This window comes from Pleurodeles waltl, chromosome 1_1 (assembly GCF_031143425.1).
Source record: "Pleurodeles waltl isolate 20211129_DDA chromosome 1_1, aPleWal1.hap1.20221129, whole genome shotgun sequence".
Taxonomy (NCBI): Eukaryota; Metazoa; Chordata; class Amphibia; order Caudata; family Salamandridae; genus Pleurodeles; species Pleurodeles waltl.
In genome coordinates this window covers 411515221-411537882 of record NC_090436.1, presented here as the reverse complement: position 1 = coordinate 411537882, position 22662 = coordinate 411515221, and positions in this window count along the sequence as shown.

Below are 22662 nucleotides of genomic sequence, written 5' to 3'. Positions count from 1 at the left end.
GATCCCAGTGAGACAGTGAAAACAGTGACAAACACCCTGACATACACTCACAAACAGGCCAAAAGTGGGGGTAACAAGGCTAGAAAGAGGCTACCTTCTCACACAACCCCCCCCCCCCAAACGAAGGACAATAAGGCTAACCTTGGCCAGTTGAGACTTTATTGTCTAAGTGGTGATAAGTAGAGAGTAGCTCTGCAATAGACTGGTTACTCCCTTTATCATCCACTATATGGTTACTTCCCTGTGGGGATGTAAACCACCCTGTTTGAAGTTTTTTAGCTAAGCAACAATGTGAAGATGTATTTTCAGAGTTTCTATCAGTAAGTTTTAGTTTAGAGCAGTGGGAATTGTCCACTGAACCTATTTGTAGTGATGGAAATGCCAGACAGGGATGCTGTCTCAGAAAAGCCATAGCTGGGCAAAAACTTTGTCCATATGGCTGGAAGAGAGAACAGGGATGCTGTTTCTCTTGGGTTGGAGCAGGGCAGGGATGCTGTCCTATCAGCTCCACACTAGGGCAGGGATGCTGTCCTAAGTGTTGTGAGGCAGTGCAGAGTTTCTGCACTAAAGTTTCTCTGGGAGGGTTGGAGGGATGCTCCATGTTAACTAAAATGGTGCTCTTTTTCTCACCAATGTTAGTTATCCCACAGAGAGGTACTTCCACCTCAGGGAGTCCAGCTTTGCCAGCTGATGATTCCCTTGGAACAGGTGCCACCCCAGGAGAGGTTTCTCCCACCACAGGAATAGTATCCTGAATGGTAGGGTGGTTAGGGGATACTGTGATACCCTTTTTACCTGTTGATGGAGAGGGATCCTGAGTTTTCAGGTCTTCTCTCCTTTGCTTTTTCATTTCACTTGAAATGAGAGGGAACAATTCCTCAGGGATGCCCAGCATGGCTGCATGGGCATAAAACTCTACATCAGCCCAACCTGAGGCCTCTAGGTCATTACCTAAGAGACAGTCTACAGGCAAGCTAGGTGATACCACCACCTGCTTAGGGCCAGTAACTCCACCCCAACTAAACTGAATTATAGCTAAGGGAAGAAACTTAGTGGAGTTATGGACATCAATAATCTTATACTGTTGTCCAATGATGTGTTGTTCAGGAGGCACTAGGTTTTCAGTCACCAAAGTGAAACTGGCACCTGTGTCCCTGTAGGCCAAGGCCTCAACACCATTTATTGAAACTGTCTGCCTGTACTTATCCATTGTAAGGGGACAAGCAGCCAGTGTGGCAAGGCCAATGCCACTAGGTGTGACAGAAACTGTCTTGGGACTGATTACATCAGTTTCCACTATGGACCCATAAGTGAACCCAACTACACCCTTTGCTTGACTGTTGCCAGCAGTCCCACCACTAGTACCACTACTGCTAGGGGCACTAGAGCTTGATGTATTAGTGGTGGTAGGCTCAGGGGGTTTACCTGGACAGGACTTATCCCCTGGCCTATGGCCTCTGTTTTTACACACAAAGCACCAAGGCTTTTTAATGTGTGCAGGTTGGGAAGAAGAGGAAGAATTTGTTTTATCCCCACCCTCTGAAGAGTGTTTAAGATTTGAAGTGGGATCTTTGGTTTTACCCTTATCCCCATGCTTATCTTGAGATTTTTCACCATCTTTCTTCTTATTGCCATCTTTGTCACCCCCTGTATGAACTTTTCTGTTCACCCTTGTTCTGACCCATTTGTCTGCCTTCTTTCCCAATTCTTGGGGAGAGGTCAGATCAGAGTCTACCAGGTACTGGTGCAACAAATCAGACACACAATTATTAAGTATATGCTCTCTCAGGATTGTGTTATACAGGCTTTCATAATCAGTAACTTTACTGCCATGTAACCACCCCTCCAAGGCCTTCACTGCCTGGTCAATGAAATCAACCCAGTCTTGTGAAGACTCCTTTTTGGTCTCTCTGAACTTTATCCTGTACTGTTCAGTGGTTAAGCCATAACCATCCAGGAGTGCATTCTTAAGAACTGTAAAATTATTGGCATCATTTTCTTTCACAGTAAGGAGCCTATCCCTACCTTTTCCACTAAATGATAGCCATAGGATAGCAGCCCACTGCTTTTGAGTGACATTCTGTACAGCACAGGCCCTCTCAAGTGCAGCAAACCACTTGTTAATGTCATCCCCCTCCTTATAAGGGGGAACTATCTTGTGCAGATTCCTGGAATCATGCTCTTTTGCAGGATGACTATGGGGAATACTGCTGCTGCCACCATGGGTATCTAAACCCAACTTCTGTCTTTCCTTCTCTAATTCTAAAGACTGTCTATCCAAATCCAGCTGTTGCTTCTTGAGCTTCAGTCTGGTTTGTTCCACTCTCAATCTATTGAGCTCCCTTTCTAACAATCTGTCATCAGGGTGGGTGGGAGGGACATTTCTAGATACAGAGGTATGATGGGAATGAACAGAAGGAGACCTGTCCCTTACAGAGGGCACCCTAACAGCTTGGCTACCAGTATAATGTGAGAGCACACCATCAGTATGGTGTGATTCAACCTCTGTACCAACTATGCTAGACTGTCTAGTAATGGGCAGGCTGAGAAGTTTCTTTCCTGAACCTTTTCCTGGGGGAGTCCCTGGATCAGATTGAGAACCATTAGCTACTTTTTCACCAGATTGGGCACTTATGGCCTTATCCTGTACTCTAAGCATATTAATTAACAGTTCTAAGGAAGGATTCTTCCCTACACTCAAACCTCTCTCTATGCAGAGACTCCTTGCTCCTTTCCAGCTAAGGTGATCATATGCAAGTTTGGACAGTTCAACTTTTTGGCCTGTGCCAGACATTTTGAGAGAGAGTTAAAGTGATAGGCAAAAGAGAAAAAAAGTTTTCAGAACTTTTTGGAAAGACAGAAAAAACTTTTTAAACTTTTAAGAACTTTTTGAAAGTTTAGAAGTACTTTTCAGCACTTAGAAAAGAGTGAAAAGAGGAAATGCAAAACTTTTTGGCTATGTGTATATACACTGACCTTGTTTTGTATATTTTTCTCTTATGAAAAGTACAATGACAAGAGTGGTAAGTAGTCTCAAAGCACTTATCCCACCGCTGCACAACCAATGTAGGAGGCTGGACTGGCTTGTAGTGAGTACCAAGGGGTACTTGCACCTTGCACCAGGCCCAGTTATCCCTTATTAGTGTATAGGGTGTCTAGCAGCTTAGGCTGATAGATAATGGTAGCTTAGCAGAGCAGCTTAGGCTGAACTAGGAGACGTGTGAAGCTACTACAGTACCACTTAGTGTCATATGCACAATATCATAAGAAAACACAATACACAGTTATACTAAAAATAAAGGTACTTTATTTTTATGACAATATGCCAAAGTATCTTAGAGTGTACCCTCAGTGAGAGGATAGGAAATATACACAAGATATATATACACAATAGCAAAAATATGCAGTATAGTCTTAGAAAACAGTGCAAACAATGTATAGTTACAATAGGATGCAATGGGGAAACATAGGGATAGGGGCAACACAAACCATATACTCCAAAAGTGGAATGTGAACCACGAATGGACCCCAAACCTATGTGACCTTGTAGAGGGTCGCTGGGACTATTAGAAAATAGTGAGAGTTAGAAAAATAACCCTCCCCAAGACCCTGAAAAGTGAGTGCAAAGTGCACCAAAGTTCCCCTAAGGACAAAATAGTTGTGTTAGAGGGAAAATGCAAGGAAAACACAAATCAGCAATGCAACAACGATGGATTCCTGACTGAGGGTACCTGTGGAACAAGGGGACCAAGTCCAAAAGTCACAAGCAACTCGGAGATGGGCAGATGCCCAAGGAATGCCAGCGGTTGGTGCAAAGAAGCTCTTACTAGGCTGAAGAACTGTGAATACTGCAGGAACGACAAGGGCTAGAGACTTCCCCTTTGGAGGATGGATCCCCCACGCCTTGGAGAGTCGTGCAGAAGTGTTTTCCCGCCGGATGGACGCCAACAAGCCTTGCTACACGCAAATCGTGCGTTTGGCGTTTTTGGACGCTGCTGGGGCCCAGGAGGGACCAGGAGGTCGCAAATTGGACCTGCAGAGAGAGGGGACGTCGAGCAAGACAAAGAGCCCTCACTGAAGCAGGTAGCACCCGGAGAAGTGCCAGAAACAGGCACTACGAGGATGCGTGAAACGTTGCTCGCCGAAGTTGCACAAAGGAGTCCCACGTCGCCGGAGACCAACTTAGAAAGTCGTGCAATGCAGGTTAGAGTGCCGTGGACCCAGGCTTGGCTGTGCACGAAGGATTTCCGCCGGAAGTGCACAGGGGCCGGAGAAGCTTGCAAAGTCGCGGTTCCCAGCAATGCAGCCCAGCGAGGTGAGGCAAGGACTTACCTCCACCAAACTTGGGCTGAAGAGTCACTGGACTGTGGGGGTCACTTGGACGGTGTCGCTGGATTCGAGGGACCTCGCTCGTCGTGCTGAGAGGAGACCCAAGGGACCGGTAATGCAGCTTTTTGGTGCCTGCGGTTGCAGGGGGAAGATTCCGTCGACCCACGGGAGATTTCTTCGGAGCTTCTGGTGCAGAGAGGAGGCAGACTACCCCCACAGCGTGCACAAGCAGGAAAACAGTCGAGAAGGCGGCAGGATCAGCGTTACAGAGTTGCAGTAGTCGTCTTTGCTACTATGTTGCAGGTTTGCAGGCTTCCAGCGCGGTCAGCGGTGGATTCCTTATCAGAAGGTGAAGAGGGAGATGTAGAGGAACTCGGCTGAGCTCATGCATTCGTTATCTGAAGTTTCCCCAGAGACAGAGACCCTAAATAGCCAGAAAAGAGGGTTTGGCTACCTAGGAGAGAGGAAAGGCTACTAACACCTGAAGGAGCCTATCAGCAGGAGTCTCTGACGTCACCTGGTGGCACTGGCCACTCAGAGCAGTCCAGTGTGCCAGCAGCACCTCTGTTTCCAAGATGGCAGAGGTCTGGAGCACACTGGAGGAGCTCTGGACACCTCCCAGGGGAGGTGCAGGTCAGGGGAGTGGTCACTCCCCTTTCCTTTGTCCAGTTTCGTGCCAGAGCAGGGGCTAAGGGGTCCCTGAACCGGTGTAGACTGGCTTATGCAGAATTGGGCACATCTGTGCCCAACAAAGCATTTCCAGAGGCTGGGGGAGGCTACTCCTCCCCTGCCTTCACACCATTTTCCAAAGGGAGAGGGTGTCACACCCTCTCTCAGAGGAAGTTCTTTGTTCTGCCATCCTGGGCCAGGCCTGGCTGGACCCCAGGAGGGCAGCTGCCTGTCTGAGGGGTTGGCAGCAGCAGCAGCTGCAGAGAAACCCCAGGAAGGGCAGTCTGGCAGTACCAGGGTCTGTGCTACAGACCACTGGGATCATGGAATTGTACCAACAATGCCAGGATGGCATAGAGGGGGCAATTCCATGATCATAGACATGTTACATGGCCATATTCGGAGTTACCATGGTGAAGCTACATATAGGTAGTGACCTATATGTAGTGCACGCGTGTAATGGTGTCCCCGCACTCACAAAGTTCAGTGAATTGGCTCTGAACAATGTGGGGGCACCTTGGCTAGTGCCAGGGTGCCCTCACACTAAGTAACTTTGCACCTAACCTTTACCAGGTAAAGGTTAGACATATAGGTGACTTATAAGTTACTTAAGTGCAGTGTAAAATGGCTGTGAAATAACGTGGACGTTATTTCACTCAGGCTGCAGTGGCAGGCCTGTGTAAGAATTGTCAGAGCTCCCTATGGGTGGCAAAAGAAATGCTGCAGCCCATAGGGATCTCCTGGAACCCCAATACCCTGGGTACCTCAGTACCATATACTAGGGAATTATAAGGGTGTTCCAGTAAGCCAATGTAAATTGGTAAAAATGGTCACTAGCCTGTTAGTGACAATTTGAAAGTAATGAGAGAGCATAACCACTGAGGTTCTGGTTAGCAGAGCCTCAGTGAGACAGTTAGGCACCACACAGGGAACACATACATGCACACCTATGAGCACTGGGGCCCTGTGTGACAGGGTCCCAGTGACACATACATATAGGCCACAAACCTATGAGCACTGGGGTCCTGACTAGCAGGATCCCAGTGACACATAACAACCATACTGAAAACATGGTGTTTTCACTATGAGCACTGAAGCCTGGCTATCAGGATCCCAGTGAGACAGTGAAAACAGTGACAAACACCCTGACATACACTCACAAACAGGCCAAAAGTGGGGGTAACAAGGCTAGAAAGAGGCTACCTTCTCACATATGGTACCTAGGTACCCAAGGTATTGGGGCGCCAGGGTTTCCCCATGGGCTGCAGCATGGATTGTGCCACCCTTGGGAGCCCATGCAAAATGTGCCTGCAGGCCTGCCATTGCAGTCTGCTAGAAAAGGTGCATGCACCTTTTCACCACAGGTCACTGTAAGTCACCCCTATGGCAGGCCCTTCTAGCCCAGAGGGCAGGGTGCAAGTACCTTTGTGTGAAGGCACCCCTGCATGAGTAAAGGTGCCCTTACGAACTCCAGCTCCATTTCCCTCAACTTCGTAAGTGCGGGGAAGTAATTTTACCCGTGTACTGGACACAGGTCATTACCTATGTCCAGCTACATAATGGTAACTCTGAACCCTGGCGTGTTTGGTATCAAACATGTCAGAATCATACCCCAAAACTGCCAGTATTGGTTGTATGATTCCCTGCACTCTGGGCGCTCCTTAGAGGACCCCAAGCATTGCTCCTACCAACCTTCTGGGGTTTTCTGGGCAGCCTGTGCTGCTTCCACCTCACAGACAGGTTTCTGCCCTCCTGCTGCTTGACCAGCTCAGGCAGAGGAAGGCAGAACAAAGGATTTCCTCTGGGAGAGGGAGGCAACACCCTCTCCCTTTGGAAATAGGTGTTACATAGCTTGGGAGGGGTAGCCTCCCTAAGCCACCGGTATGCTTTGAGGAGCTCATTTGGTGCCCTCCTTGCATAAACCAGTTTGAACCAGTGAAGGGAACCCCAGTCCCTGCTCTGGCACGAAACTGGACAATGGAAAGTGGACTGGCCACTCCCCTGTCTGTCACCGTCCCAGGGGTGTTGTCCAGATGTAGGAGGCTGGCCTGGCTTATAGTGGGCACCTTGTGGTGCTTACACCTGGTGCCATAAAGACCTTGTGCCAGGTCCAGTTATCCCTTATTAGTAGATTAGAGGTGTTCTAGCAGCTTAGGCTGATAGGGGTAGCTATAGCAGAGCATCTTAGGCTGAACTAGGAGACATGCAAAGCTCCTACTATACCACTTATATCACTTAGCGCTATATCATAAGAAAATACAATACTACAAAAGTGGAATGCGAACCACGAATGGACCCCATGCCTAGTGTAGTGTGTAGAGGGTCGCTGGGAGTGTAAGAAAACACTAAGGGTGTCCAAGATACCCCACCCCAAGACCCTGAAAAGTAGGAGTGAAGTAAGTCTACTACCCCAGAAAGACAGTAAAGTCGAGATAGCGGATTCTGCAAGAACAACACCTGACTGCAAAACACTGAAGACGGATTCCTGGACCTGAGGACCTGTAAAGAAAGGGGACCAAGTCCAAGAGTCACACAAGTGTCCAGGGGGGGCAAGAGCCCACTAAACCCCAGATGAAGGTGCAAAAGGGCTGCCTCTGGGTGGAAGAAGCCGAAGATTCTGCAACAACGAAAGGTACCAGGAACTTCTCCTTTGGTCAGAAGATGTCCCACGGCGTGCAGGAGGATGCAGAGTTGTTTCCACGCAGAAAGACCGTACACAAGCCTTGCTAGCTGCAAGAGTCACAGTTGAGGATTTTGGGTGCTGCTAGGGCGCAGGAAGGACCAGGAGGTCGCCCCATGGAGGAGGAGACAGAGGGGGCGCTCAGCAACACAGAGAGCCCACGCAGAAGCAGGCAGCACCCGCAGAAGCACCTGAACAGGCACTTAGAAGATCTGAGGACGACGGTCGACTCAGAGCCACAAAAAAGGGTCCCACGACATTGGAGTCCAACTCAGCGAGTTGGGCAATGCAGGACGGAGTGCTGGGGACCTGGGCTAGGCTGTTCACAAAGGAAGTTTTGCAAAAGTGCACAGAAGCCCGAGCAGCTACAGTTCGCGCAGTACACAGGATTACTGTCTGGCGTGGGGAGGCAAGGACTTACCTCCACCAAATTTGGACAGAAGGGCCACTGGACTGTCAAAGACACTTGGACCCAGCTCCAGTGCTCCAGGGACCAGGCTCGTCAGGATGAGAGGGGACCCAGAGGACCGGTGATGCAGAAGTTTGGTGCCTGCTTTAGCAGGGTAAGATTCCGTCGACCCACTGGAGATTTCTTTTTGGCTTCCAGTGCAGGGTGAAGGCAGACAGCCCTCAGAGCATGCACCATCAGGAAACAGTCGAGAAAGCCGGCAGGATGAGGCGCTACAATGTTGCTGGTAGTCTTCTTGCTACTTTGTTGCGGGTATGCAGGCGTCCTGGAGCAGTCAGCGGTCGATCCTTGGCAGAAGTCGAAGAGGGAAGTGCAGAGGAACTCTGGTGAGCTCTTGCATTCGTTATCTGGTGAGATACCCACAGGAGAGACCCTAAATAGCCCACAGAGGGGGATTGGCTACAGAGAAAGGTAAGCACCTATCAGGAGGGTCTCTGACGTCACCTGCTGGCACCGGCCACTCAGAGCTGTCCATTGTGCCCTCACACCTCTGCATCCAAGATGGCAGAGGTCTGAGACACACTGGAGGAGCTCTGGGCACCTCCCCTGGGAGGTGCTGGTTAGGGAAGTAGTCACTCCCCTTTCCTTTGTCCAGTTTCACTCCAGAGCAGGGCTGGGGGGATCCCTGAACTGGTGTAGACTGGCTTATGCAAGGAGGGCACCATCTGTGCCCTTCAAAGCATTTCCAGAGACCAGTAGAGGCTACTCCTCCCAGGCCCTTCACACCTATTTCCAAAGTGAGAGGGTGTTACACCCTCTCTCAGAGGAAATCCTTTGTTCTGCCTTCCTGGGACCAGGCTGCCCAGGCCCCAGGGGGGCAGAAACCTGTCTGAGGGGTTGGCAGCAGCAGTAGCTGCAGAGGAGACCCTGGAAAGCTAGTTTGGCAGTACCCGGGCTCTATGCTGGAGACCCGGGGATGCATGGAATTGTCACCTCAATACCAGAATGGTATTGGGTTGACAATTCCATGATCCTAGACATGTTACGTGGCCATGTCCGGAGTCACCATTGTGACGCTACATATAGGTATTGACCTATATGTAGTGCACGCGTGTAATGGTGTCCCCGCACTTACAAAGTCCGGGGAATTTGCCCTGAACAATGTGAGGGCACCTTGCTAGTGCCAGGGTGCCCACACACTAAGTAACTTTGCACCTAACCTTCACTAAGTGAGGGTTAGACATATAGGTGACTTATAAGTTACTTAAGTGCAGTGAGAAATGGCTGTGAAATAACTTGGACATTATTTCACTCAGGCTGCAGTGGCAGTCATGTGTAAGAATTGTCTCAGCTCCCTATGGGTGGCAAAAGAAATGCTGCAGCCCATAGGGATCTCCTGGAACCCCAATACCCTGGGTACCTAGGTACCATATACAAGGGAATTATAAGGGTGTTCCAGTGTGCCAATCAGAATTGGTGAAATTAGTCACTAGCCTGCAGTGACAAATTTAAAAAGCAGAGAGAGCATAAACACTGAGTTTCTGGTTAGCAGAGCCTCAGTGATACAGTTAGGCACCACACAGGGAACGCATACAGGGTATACATTATGAGCACTGGGGTCAGTAGCCTCCCCCAGCTTCTGGAAATGCTTTGATGGGCACAGATGGTGCCCATCTCTGCATAAGCCAGTCTACACCGGTTCAGGGATCCCCCAGGCCTGCTCTGGCGCGAAACTGGACAAAAGAAAGGGGAGTGACCACTCCCCTGACCAGTACCTCCCAGGGGAGGTGCCCAGAGCTCCTCCAGTGTGTCCCAGACCTCTGCCATCTTGGATTCAGAGGTGTTGGGGCACAATGGACTGCTCTGAGCGGCCAGTGCCAGCAGGTGACGTCAGAGACCCCTCCTGAAAGGTGCTTACCTATTTCAGTAGCCAAGCCTTCTTTCTTAGTAGCCAAACCTCCTTTTTTGGCTATTTAAGGTCTCTCCTCTGGGCTACTCCTCAGATAACGAATGCAAGAGCTCACCAGAGTTCCTCTGCACTTCCCTCTTCGGCTTCTGCCAAGGATCGACCGCTGACTGCTCCAGGACACCTGCAAAAGCGCAACAAATTAGCAAGAAGACTACCAGGAACATTGTAGTGCCCCATCCTGCCGGCTTTCTCGACTGTTTCCTGGTGGTGCATCCTCTGAGGGCTGTCTGCCTTCACCCTGCACTGGAAGCCAAGAAGAAATCTCCTGTGGGTCGACAGAATCTTCCCCCTGCCAAAGCAGGCACCAAACTACTGCATCACCGGACCTCTGGGTCCCCTCTCATCCTGACAAGCGTGGTCCCTGGAACACAGAAGCTGGGCCCAAGTGTCTTTGACAGTCCAGTGGCCCTTCTGTCCAAATTTGGTGGAGGTAAGTCCTTGCCTCCCCACGCCAGACAGTAATCCTGTGTACTGCGTGATCTGCAGCTGCTCCGGCTTCTGTGCACTTTTCCAAGGATTCCTTTGTGCATAGCCTAGCCTGGGTCCCCAGCACTACGTCCTGCATTGCCCAACTCGCTGAGTTGAAATCTGACGTCGTGGGACCCTCCTTTGTGACTCTGAGTCGACCGCTGTCCTCAGATCTTCTAAGTGCCTGTTCCGCTACTTCTGCGGGTGCTGCCTGCTTCTGCCGGGGCTCTCTGAGTTGCTGAGCGCCCCCTCTGTCTCCTCCTCCAAGGGGCGACATCCTGGTCCTTGCTGGCCCCGAACAGCACCCAAAATCCTCAACCGCCACTCTTGCAGCTAGCAAGGCTTGTTTGTGGTATTTCTGCCTGGACACTTCTGCAACCTCCAGCACGCCGTGGGACATCTTCCATCCAAAGGAGAAGTTCCTAGCCCTTTTCGTTGTTGCAGAATCTTCGGCTTCTTCCACCCGGAGGCAGCCTCTTTGCACCTTCATCCGGGGTTTAGTGGGCTACTGCCCCCCCTCGACACTTATGTGACTCTTGGACTTGGTCCTCTTCCTTTACAGGTCCTCAGGTCCAGGAATCCGTCTTCAGTGTTTTGCTGGTGCCTGTGGTTCTTGCAGAATCACCTATCACGACTGTTCTGTCTTTCTGGGGTAGTAGGGTAACTTTACTCCTACTTTTCAGAGTCTTGGGGTGGGGTATTTTGGACACCCTTACTGTTTTCTCACAGTCGCAGCGACCCTCTACAACCTCCCATAGGCCTGGGGTCCATTTGTGGTTCACATTCCACTATTGGAGTATATGGTTTGTGTTACCCCTAGACCTATTTCTACCTATTGCATTTTATTGTGATTCTACATTGTTTGCTCTACTTTTCTTACTGTTACTTACCTGATTTGGGTTTGTGTACATATATTTGTGTATATTACTTGCCTCCTAAGTGAGGGTATCCTCTGAGATACATTTGCCATATTGTCACTAAAATAAAGTACCTTTATTTTTAGTAACTCTGAGTATTGTGTTTTCTTATGATATTGTGCTATATGATATAAGTGGTATAGTAGGAGCTTTGCATGCCTCCTAGTTCAGCCTAAGCCGTTTTGCCATAGCTACCTCTAACAGCCTAAGCGGCTAGAAACACCTCTTTTCTACTAATAAGTGATGACTGGACCTCGCACAAGGTGTAAGTACCACAGGGTACCCATTATAAGCCAGGCCTGCCCCCTACAGTAAGTTACACCACATTCCTTTCACATTGCCTTGAGGTATGCAGACATGAAGTTACTACCTCTGTCTGACACCACTTCCTTAGGGAAACCCACCCTGGAAAAGATTCCCAGGAGGGCCTTTGCCTCTGCAGGAGCTGTAGTGGTCCTTAAGGGGATTGCTTCAGGGTACCTAGTGGCATGGTCCACTACCACCAGGATAAACCTATTGGCTGAAGCTGTTGGAGGGTCAAGGGGGCCAACTATGTCAACCCCTACCCTTTCAAAGGGCACCCCAACCACAGGAAGTGGAATTAAGGGGGCCTTTGGAGTGCCACCAGTCTTGCCACTGGTTTGGCAGGTCACACAAGAGCGACAAAACTCTTGTGTCTCCTCTGACATATGAGGCCAGTGAAACAAAGGAACAAGACTGTCCCAAGTTTTACTTTGGCCCAAATGCCCAGCCAAGGGAATGTCATGTGCCAAGGTAAGAAGAAACTCTCTGTATTGCAAAGGGATGAACAATCTCCTGGCAGCTCCAGGTTTAGGGTCCCTTGACTCTGTATACAGGAGGTTGTCTTCCCAATACACCTTATGGCTATCACTGACATCCCCATTCTGCTGTTTGACAGCTTGCTGTCTCAAACCTTCTAGTGTGGGACAGGTCTGCTGTGCCACACTCAGCTCTTCCCTAGCAGGCCGCCCTGCACCCAAAAGCTCAGCAATGTCTGCTGCCAGCTCATCTGGTGTAGGTTCTGCATAGCGACAGGATTCCTCTTCCTCAAAAGGGGAATCTTCTGGAGAGGGAGGGATAGTGGGCAAGGATTTACCCTTTCTACCCCTAGCTTTTTGGAGCACTTGGTCCATTGTTCCAGGATCCAAGTTTTACTGTCCTTTTTGCTTTTTGGCCTGAGCCCTGGTTAAAGCAAAAATATGCCCAGTATTGCCCAGCATTGCTGCATGAGCCTCCAACTCCACTTCAGCCCAAGCTGATGTCTCCAAATCATTGTCTAGTAAACAATCTACAGGTAATTCAGTGGCTACCACAACTTTCTTTGGACCAGTAACCCTCCCCAGTTGAGATTCACAACAGCCATGGGGTGGCTAAGTGTGTTATTGTCAGCATCAGTCACTTGGTACTGCTGACCAAGTAGGTGTTGATCAAGTAGGTGTTGATCAGGGTGAACCAGTTTCTCTATAACCATAGTTACACTGGCTACTGTGTCCCTGTATGCCTCAACCTCAACACCGTTAATTAGGGGTAGTTGCTTGTACTTACCCATATTAAGGGGACAAGCAACCAAGGTGGCAAAGTCAATGCCACCATCAGAGACTAAAACAGCCTTGGTGGTCTCCCTAACAAAACCAACCCCAACTACCCTGCCAATAGTGAGCCCAGCTACACCCTTGGATTGGCTATTTGTAGATTTCCCACCACCACTGCTATTACTAGGGGCTCTCAAGGTTGCAGTTGGGGTTGTGGTTGTGGTGGTGGGAGGTTTGGTGTTTTTCTTTGGAGAAGTGGAATCACTTGCCCAGTGGCCTTTTACTTTACATAAATAACACCAAGGCTTTTTCTGATTGTTAGAAGAGAATTTGGACCCACCACCCCCAGAGGATTTTTGTGGGCCTGATGAAGACTCAGAATGTTTTTTATCTTTGTCCCTACCCTTGTCAGAAGACTTACCATCCTTCTTCTTGCCATCCTTGTCACCCCCTGTATGAACTTTTCTGTTCACTCTTGTTCTGACCCATTTTTCTGCCTTCTTTCCCAATTCTTGGGGAGAGGTAAGATCTGAGTCTTCCAAGTACTGGTGCAACAAATCAGACACACAGTTGTTCAGAATATGCTCTCTCAGGATCAGATTATACAGGCTTTCATAGTCAGCCACCTTACTGCCATGTAACCAACCCTCTAAGGCCTTCACTGAACAGTCTACAAAGTCTGTCCAGTCCTGAGAGGGCTCTTTTCTGGTGTCTCTGAACTTAATCCTGTATTGTTCAGTGGTTAAGCCAAATCCATCCAAGAGTGCATTCTTCAAAACTTTGTAGTTATTAGCATCACTTTCTCTGACAGTAAGGAGCCTATCCCTACCCTTACCAGTGAAAGATAGCCACAAGATAGCAGCCCACTGCCTTTGAGGGACCAACTGTACCATACAGGCCCTCTCAAGTGCACCAAAACACTTGTTAATGTCATCCCCCTCCTTTTAAGGGGGGACTATCTTATGCAGGTTTCTGGAATCTTGTTCTCTAACAGGATTGGTATCAAAAACACTGCTGCTGCCACCATGGGGAACTAACCCCAATCTCTGCCTCTCCCTCTCTACATCCAGGGATTCCATGTCTAAGGCTAGCTGCTGCTGTTTAAGCTTCAGCCTGGCCTCTTCCTACCTCAACTTTCTGAGTTCCCTTTCCATTAAGTTACCCTCAGGGTGGGAGGCTTGGGAATTGTGAGATACGGAGGAAATATGGGAATTGGCAGAGAGACCTGTCCCTAACCGGCTGGACCCTAGTAACCTGGCCTTTAGGAGTGAAAGGTGCCCTACTAATGTGTGACCCCCTCCCACTACCAGTGTCACTAGGTGGCCTGCTAGGTGGCAGGTCTTTGGAAGAACCCTCCCCAGTCTTTTCAGGGAACTCCTCTGAGTCTGACTAGGCCCCCTCCCCTACTACCTCCTGTTCCTGGGATGGGCCAGACTGGTTCTGGTCACTTTTTAGGAGAAGGTTAAAGAGAAAGTCTTTGGTAGGATTCTTGCCAAAGCTTAAACCTCTTTCTATGCAGAGACCCCTCACACTTAAACTCTCATAGATTGCCTGAACAATTTTGGGAGTGAGCTCTACTGCAGACATGATAGAAACGTTTTAGGACAGAGAGAGAAAAAGTTTTTGAACTTTTGAAAGTACAGAGAAAAAAACATTTTCAAACTTTCTGAAAACTTTAAAAAGTTTTCAGAACTTTTCAGAAAGTTTGTAGAAAGTTTTAGAACAGAACAGTTAAACTGTATGGTTAAATGTTGTCTTATCCAGGTGACTGGTTGACACCTGTTCGGTATAAGTCAATAAGGACGCTCAATGAAGGACCACACACCAATTATAAATACAATTTAGCTTTACTAGAATTGCAGGTAAAATGTAGGCATTTAGCACATTAACAATAGTAGAATAAGAATAGCAATGAAAAGCATCTATTTATATATATATATATATAAGTACACTACAAGGAGCATCTATGTATGTATATATATATATATATATATAAGCAAAGAGTTCACTGACAGATATAAGTTTTGATTAACTGTATACTAAAATGCATCACACTACGATATTCAGGAAGCAGAATATGAATGAGTTGAATACTTCAGATAAGCTTTGATTTACTGCACACCAAAATGCATGTTTCAATTACTGCAGCAGGCTCTCACTACGATGTTCAGGAGGCAAAATATAAACAAACTGAATATTTCAGATAAGCTTTGATTTACTGCACACCAAAATGCATGTTTCACTTATTGTAGCAGTTCACACTAAGAGGTTTAGAAAGCAAAATATAAACGAGCTGAATACTTCAGGTTATAAACACAGTGCAAGCATAAATAATCAGTCATAATAATAGAGCAGAGAAACAAAGGCCTTTCATCCCTGTGTGGAAACTTAACTTAGTCCACATGCTGGGAAGCCCTCTACCGCCTGCTTGGACCTCTTTCCCCCTCAAGCACCACGAGCAAACAGGGAGGCAGCGCTGGGCCATGGCAGCTTCCACAGTTCCATCTGCGAGCTTCCAAATCCCTCACCCACACTTCAGTGCTTAAATAACTCGAAGCTTGGATTCTATCTCATTCTGGCATTTTCTAGCTATGTTATCAGTACTTGGCTGCTCTGCCCTTCTCCAGCCTTTGTTTTCATTCCATCTTCTCCCTGTAATCTCATTCTCAAGGTTGAGACGGAGTCTTTTACACAAACATGCTTGAAAATAATATCATGAGCTTTTCCACGATGTTTGGGAGGGGGGTTTCAACAGGCATTACACTCCTCTACACTGCTCAGGCTAATTAACCCTTCGCGTTACAATGTCTTCCGCATCTTTCCCTATACTGAACAAATGTGTATATATTGAAGTAGTTAGGTATATGTTTTTCTCATGAAAAGCACCAATGACAAAGTGGTAAAGCAGTTACAAGTACTTATCCCACCGCTGCCACCAATGTAGGAGGCTGGGCTGGCTTATAGTGGGCACCTTGTGTTACTTGCACCTTGTACCATGTACAGTTTTTCCTTATTAGAAGATTAGAGGTGTTCTAGCAGCTTAGGCTGATAGAGGTAGCTATAGCAGAGCAGCTTAGGCTGAACTAGGAGACATGCAAATCTCCTACTATACCACTTATATCACTTAGCACTATATCATAAGAAAACACAATACTCCAAAAGTGGAATGCGAACCACAAATGGACCCCAGGCCTAGTGTAGTGTGTAGAGGGTCGCTGGGAGTGTAAGAAAACACTAAGGGTGTCCAAGATACCCCACCCCAAGACCCATTAAAAGTAGGAGTGAAGTTACCCTACTACCCCAGAAAGACAGTAAAGTTGAGAAAGGGGATTCTGCAAGGACAACAACTGACTGCAAAACACTGAAGATGGATTCCTGGTCCTGAGGACCTGTAAAGGAAGGGGACCAAGCCCAAGAGTCACGCAAGTGTCCAGGGGGGTTGGGGGGGCAGGAGCCCACTAAACCCTGGATGAAGGTGCAAATGGGCTGCCTCTGGGTGGAAGAAGCCAAAGATTCTGCAACAACAGAAGGTGCCAGGAACTTCTCCTTTGGTCAGAAGATGTCCCACGGCATGCTGGAGGATGCAGAGGTGTTTCCACGCAGAAAGACCGCTAACAAGCCTTGCTAGCTGCAAGAGTAGCAGTTGAGGATTTTGGGTGCTCATAGGGCCCAGGAAGGGACAGGAGGCGCCCCTTGGAGGGGGAGACAGAGGGGGCGCTCAGCAACACAGAGAGCCCACGCAGAAGCAGGCAGCACCTGCAGAAGCACCTGAACAGGCACTTAGAAGATCTGAGGATGACGGTCAACTCAGAGCCACAAAAGAGGGTCCCACGACGTCGGGGTCCAACTCAGCGAGTTGGGCAATGCAGGACGGAGTGCTGGGGACCTGGGCTAGGCTGTGCACAAAGGGAGTCTTGCAAAAGTGCACAGAAGCCCGAGCAGCTGCAGTTCACGCAGTACACAGGATTACTGACTGGCTTGGGGAGGCAAGGACTTACCCCAACCAAATTCGGACAGAAGGGCCACTGGACTGTCGAAGACACTTGGACCCAGCTCCTGTGTTCCAGGGACCACACTCATCAGGATGAGAGGGGACCCAGAGGACCAGTGATGCAGTAGTTTGGTGCCTGCTTTGGCAGGGGGAAGATTCCGTCAACCCACGGGAGATTACCTCTTGGCTTCCAGTGCAGGGTGAAGGCAGACAGCCCTCAGAGCATGCACGACCAGGAAACAGTCGAGAAAGCCGGCAGGATGAGGCGCTACAATGTTGCTGGTAGTCTTTTTGCTACTTTGTTGCGATTATGCAGGCGTCCTGGAGCAGTCAGCAGTCGATAATTGGCAGAAGTCAAAGAGGGAAGTGCAGAGAAACTCTGGTGAGCTCTTGCATTCGTTATCTGGTGAGCTACCCACAGGAGAGACCCTAAATAGCCCACAGAGGAGGATTAGCTACAGAGAAAGGTAAGCACCTATCAAGAGGGGTCTCTGACGTCACCTGCTGGCACTGGCCACTCAGAGCTGTCCATTGTGCCCTCACACCTCTGCATCCAAGATGGCAGAGGTCTGGGACACACTGGAGGAGCTCTGGGCACCTCCCATGGGAGGTGCTGGTCAGAGGAGTGGTCACTCCTCTTTCCTTTGTCCAGTTTCACGCCAGAGCAGGGCTGGGGGGATCCCTGAACCGGTGTAGACTGGCTTATGCAAGGAGGGCACCATCTGTGCCCTTCAAAGCATTTCCAAAGGCCAGGAGAGGCTACTCCTCCCAGGCACTTCACACCTATTTCCGAAGGGAGAGGGTGTAACACCCTCTCTCAGAGGAAATCCTTTGTTCTGCCTTCCTGAGACCAGGCTGCCGCGGCCCCTGGGGGGCAGAAACCTGTCTGAGGGGTTGGCAGCAGCAGTAGCTGCAGAGGAGACCCCGGAAAGCTAGTTTGGCAGTACCCGGGCTCTATGCTGGAGACCCGGGAATGCATGGAATTGTCCCCCAGATACCAGAATGGTATTGGGGTGATAATTCCATGATCCTAGACATGTTACATGGCCATGTTCAGAGTTACAATTGTGAAGCTACATATAGGTATTGACCTATATGTAGTGCACGCATGTAATGGTGTCCCCGCACTCACAAAGTCCGGGGAATTTGCCCTGAACAATGTGGGGGCACCTTGGCTAGTGCCAGGGTGCCCACACACTAAGTAACTTTGCACCTAACCTTCACTTAGTGAGGGTTAGACATATAGGTGACTTATATGTTACTTAAGTGCAGTGAAAAATGACTGTGAAATAACGTGGACGTTATTTCACTCAGGCTGCAGTGGCAGTCCTGTGTAAGAATTGTGTGAGCTCCCTATGGGTGGCAATAGAAATACTCCAGCCCATAGGGATCTCCTGGGACCCCAATACCTTGGGTACCTAGGTACCATATACAAGGGAATTATAAGGGTGTTCCAGTGTGCCAATCAGAATTGGTGAAATTAGTCACTAGCCTGCAGTGACAAATTTAAAAAGGAGAGAGAGCATAAACACTGAGGTTCTGGTTAGCAGAGCCTCAGTGGTACAGTTAGGCACCACACAGGGAACACATACAGGGCATACTTTATGAGCACTGGGGTCCCGGCTAGCAGGATCCCAGTGACACAGGCAAAAACAAACATACATACAGTAAAAATGGGGGTAACATGCCAGGGTAACATGCCAGGCAAGATGGTACTTTCCTACACCAGAGCGCCTCCAGGTGGCTACTTGATTCTCCCATCTTGAATCCAAGGTGGGCAGAGGCCCCTGGGAGCATCTGAGTGGCCAGGTCAGGCAGGGGACGTCACAGCCCCCTCCTGATAGGTGGTCACCCTCCTAGGTGACCAATCCCCCTTCCTGGGCTATTTAGGGTCTCCCTTCAGGGTGGGTCTTAAGATTCGACGTGCACGATTCCAGCAGTTTACTTCATCTTCTGGCCACGGGGACTGCAACTGGACCCTCCAGAATCTGCACTTTGCAACATTGTTTCTCCCGCTCCTTCCAGCAACTGCAGCATTTCCCTGGCTATGCATCTTTTGAGGGCAACTAATCTTCAGCCTGCGCAAGAAGCAAGAAGGAATCTCCCTTGGAGTGAAGGAGTCACTCCTCTGCATCTGCAGGCACCATATGCAACGACATCTGGCCGCATGGATTTTCTCTCCTCCAAAACTGCTTGGATCCTGCAACACAGGTGGTGGTCTGGGGGGGTCCCCTCGGTCCTCTCTACCAGCTATCCATCTTGGGAGACGGTGAGCCCTTACCTGTCCTTGCAGGACAGTACCCCTGTGCACTGCGACTCTTGCAGCTACCAAGGCTTGTTGGCTCTTCTTCCAAGGGATCTTCAGGCTCCATGTAGCATCGGTTTCCAGCACCCTTCCCTGCAAATCACAGTCTTCGGCCTGCTACTCCACCGACATGGGACTCCTCTTTAGGCGTGCTGAGTGGGCCTCACTGTGACTCCTGTGCCTGCTGCTTGGGAGTTGCCTGTAGGGGCTGCATCCTTGTCTTCCTATTCTCCTTCCTGGACCCTGGCATCTCTGCATCTCTTCATCTGTGACTCCTGCCTTTGCCAAGGATTGTTGGTGGTTTTCCCACAACACTGACTGACTGCAACCCTTCTTCCAATGTGGGACATCATCTGCATAACTTCTGGAACTCTTCTCCTGCTTCTGTGCTGCATAGCTGACTCCTTGTCTTCACTGTCGACCTGGGCCTGCATCTCCAGAATGCTGGGTAGTGTCTCCTGCTCGGGCCGGACACTCCAACTCGAACTGGACTTGGTCTCCTTCATTTGCAGGTCCTCTACTGTCAGGATACACTTATGGTTTCTTCCATTCTTGTTTGGGTCTTGCACAGTCCTTTCCCAAAGTTTACCTGTGTGTTTGGGCAAAAAACAGGTACTTACCTCTGCTCTCCTGGTCACTGTGGGGCATCCTGGTACTTGCCTTTTGGGGGTTCTACTTCCTCCATCTCCCCTCTACAGTTTCCACTTCATTGGGTGGGAGACTGACTTTCGCATTTCACTTATTTATTTAGTATATGGTTTTGTCTCCCTCCAGGGTCTCCATTATTTTCTGTTATTTCACTGTTTTCTATGGCTTTCTATGCCACTCCCTAACTGCTAATGTGTATAAAATAGTGTGTTTACTCAGCTGATAGTGGGGTATTTCCTGTACAGTAATTGTGTGTGTATAGTACCTTTATTTTTGTAACACTGTGTGGTTCTTTAATGTGTGCAAGTGTTGTGTGACTGTAGTGTTATTGCCAAGGCTTTGTAAGTCTCCTAGATAAGTCTTGGCTGCTCATCTACAGCTACCACTAGAGAGCCCTGGCTTCCTAGACACTGCCTACACCTCACTAAGCCAGAACTAATGAGTGAGCAGAATGACATGCTGCTGACATGGAGGCTTGAGGTGCCCAAAGTGAGTCAGTCTTGAACATAAAAAGTAAACAGAAACACAAGGCTGGAGCACATAAAATTATGTCTGTGAAGAAAAAAGAAACAGTGCCTTAGATGCAGATTTTCACTTCCACATCAAGCTAAATGTCCCACTATTGGATGAATATGCAAAGGCTGCAGAAAGAGAACCATTTTGTAGCGATTTAAAAGGTGAAGAAAAACTAACTGCGTCTCACTGAGAAGACAAAATGGAGGCCTGAATGTTCCAAAAGTGACATTCTACATGCGCCCACAAGGCCAAGCGGCAAAATCAGCAGAGGCAAATCAACACTAAACCTGATCGATCGTCATCTTAATCTTCTTTAAAGAGTTCTTCAGTATCAGTATCAGTGTGAAGTGATAGTGAAGAAACTGGATACGTGGTGTCGCTGTTTACTTCAGAGAAATGTGCACATGTCATACTGGCTGCATGTGAAGAAAAATACGAGTAGAGGAAAATTCGACAAGAAAAATCACAAAAGTCAATCAAACATTGTCCAAAAATCACACTGCTTTTATTATTGACAGTGTTGTTTTATTATAAACAATATGCCTTAGGAGAAATAAATTGAGCTGTTTCCATTGCCCAATCGAAAACTAAAGTGTGTACATGGGATGCATTGACCTAATTAAAAAGTGAAGGTTCACTCGTAGCAACCCTGAAGCATAAAATTACAAACGTACAAGTACCTATATGTGTACTTCAAGCTACTGTGTCAAGTGCCTGCTTACTCACTTTCAATACTGATGCTGAATGGAACTGATATTGGTGAACTACAACATGAGTGCCCAACACGCAATAGTAAGTAAATTCCCTACTTTGTTTCATGGATTAGGAAAACTGACAACCCTGAAAGTGCAACTTCATATAAATGAGGACGTTTGTCCTGTTGCTCAAAGAGAAAGATGAGTTGAATTTCATTTACAAAAAGCTGATGATAAAGTGCTTGAGACCTTAATAAAGCCTGATATGATTGGGCTGTCTACTGCGTAATTCCATGGGTTTTGAATATAGTGGTAGTACCTAAAAAGGACAATGAAGGAGCTGTATGCATTTGTGTTGACATGCGTCAAGCTAACAATGCAATTGAAAGAGAACGACATCCTGTTCTGCATATTGTCAACATGATCACACAGATAAATGGTGCCAAAATCTTCTCTCGCCTTGATCTGAACAAAGGATATAATCAGTTGGAACTAGAAGAAAATTGCAGGTATATTACTACCCTTTCTACTCACATTGGTTTGTTCAGTTTAGGTTTTGGTGTGTCATCAGCTGCAGAACTGTTTCAAGATGTCATTGACGTATAATACAACCTGTCACATATGCTTTTAATTAGTGATGACGTTATTTTTTGGGGCCACACAAAAGTAATATGTTAAAGTTCTTGCACAAGTTTGTCGACTACTTGCTGATGCAGGTTTAACTTTGAATGCAGAGAAGCGCGAGTTTCACAAAGCAAAACTCAAATTATTTTGCCATAACTTTTCTGATGGGTATATGACACCAGATTCAGCTAACGTACAAGCCTTGTCAACTATTAATCCCCCACAAGATGCTACTATGTTGCATTCATTCGTTGGCATGACCAGTTACTGTTCTAGATACATATGGACTGTGCCACCATAAGTGCACCCTTAAGAGAATTAACAAAAAACTATGTTCCATTCTATTGGCCACATGAATGTGCCTAAAGCTATAAGAAAATCAAGCATGCAGTTGAGAATGCCACTCAAATGGCCTTCTTTGACCCAAAGCTGCAAATGGAGGTCCAGTCAGGTTGGCCGCGATCCTTACCTAACACAATGGACAACCAAATGTCCAAAGACATATTGTGGCCTAATCAAGCACAAGTTTGTCACAAACTGAACATGCATGCTCACAACCTGAAAAAGAGACTTTAGCAGTAGTCTTTGCATGTGAGCATTTCCAGGTAATCTTGTAATCTTAAACCTTTCACTCTTGTGACTGATCATCAAGCATTGCTTACTATCTTTGGCAATCCAAAAGCCACGATGTCTCCCAGAATTGAATGTTGGGGTTTGCTACTACAGGAAAATGACTACACTATTGTGCATCAATCATGGAATGATCAAAACCCTGCTGACTACTTTTCACGAGTGCCGGTACAGTGTCAGGGTACCCCTTCCTAAGCGGCTGAAGCCCACATGAACTTCATTGTGAAGGCAAATACTCCTTCCTGCTGCTATTTCTTTG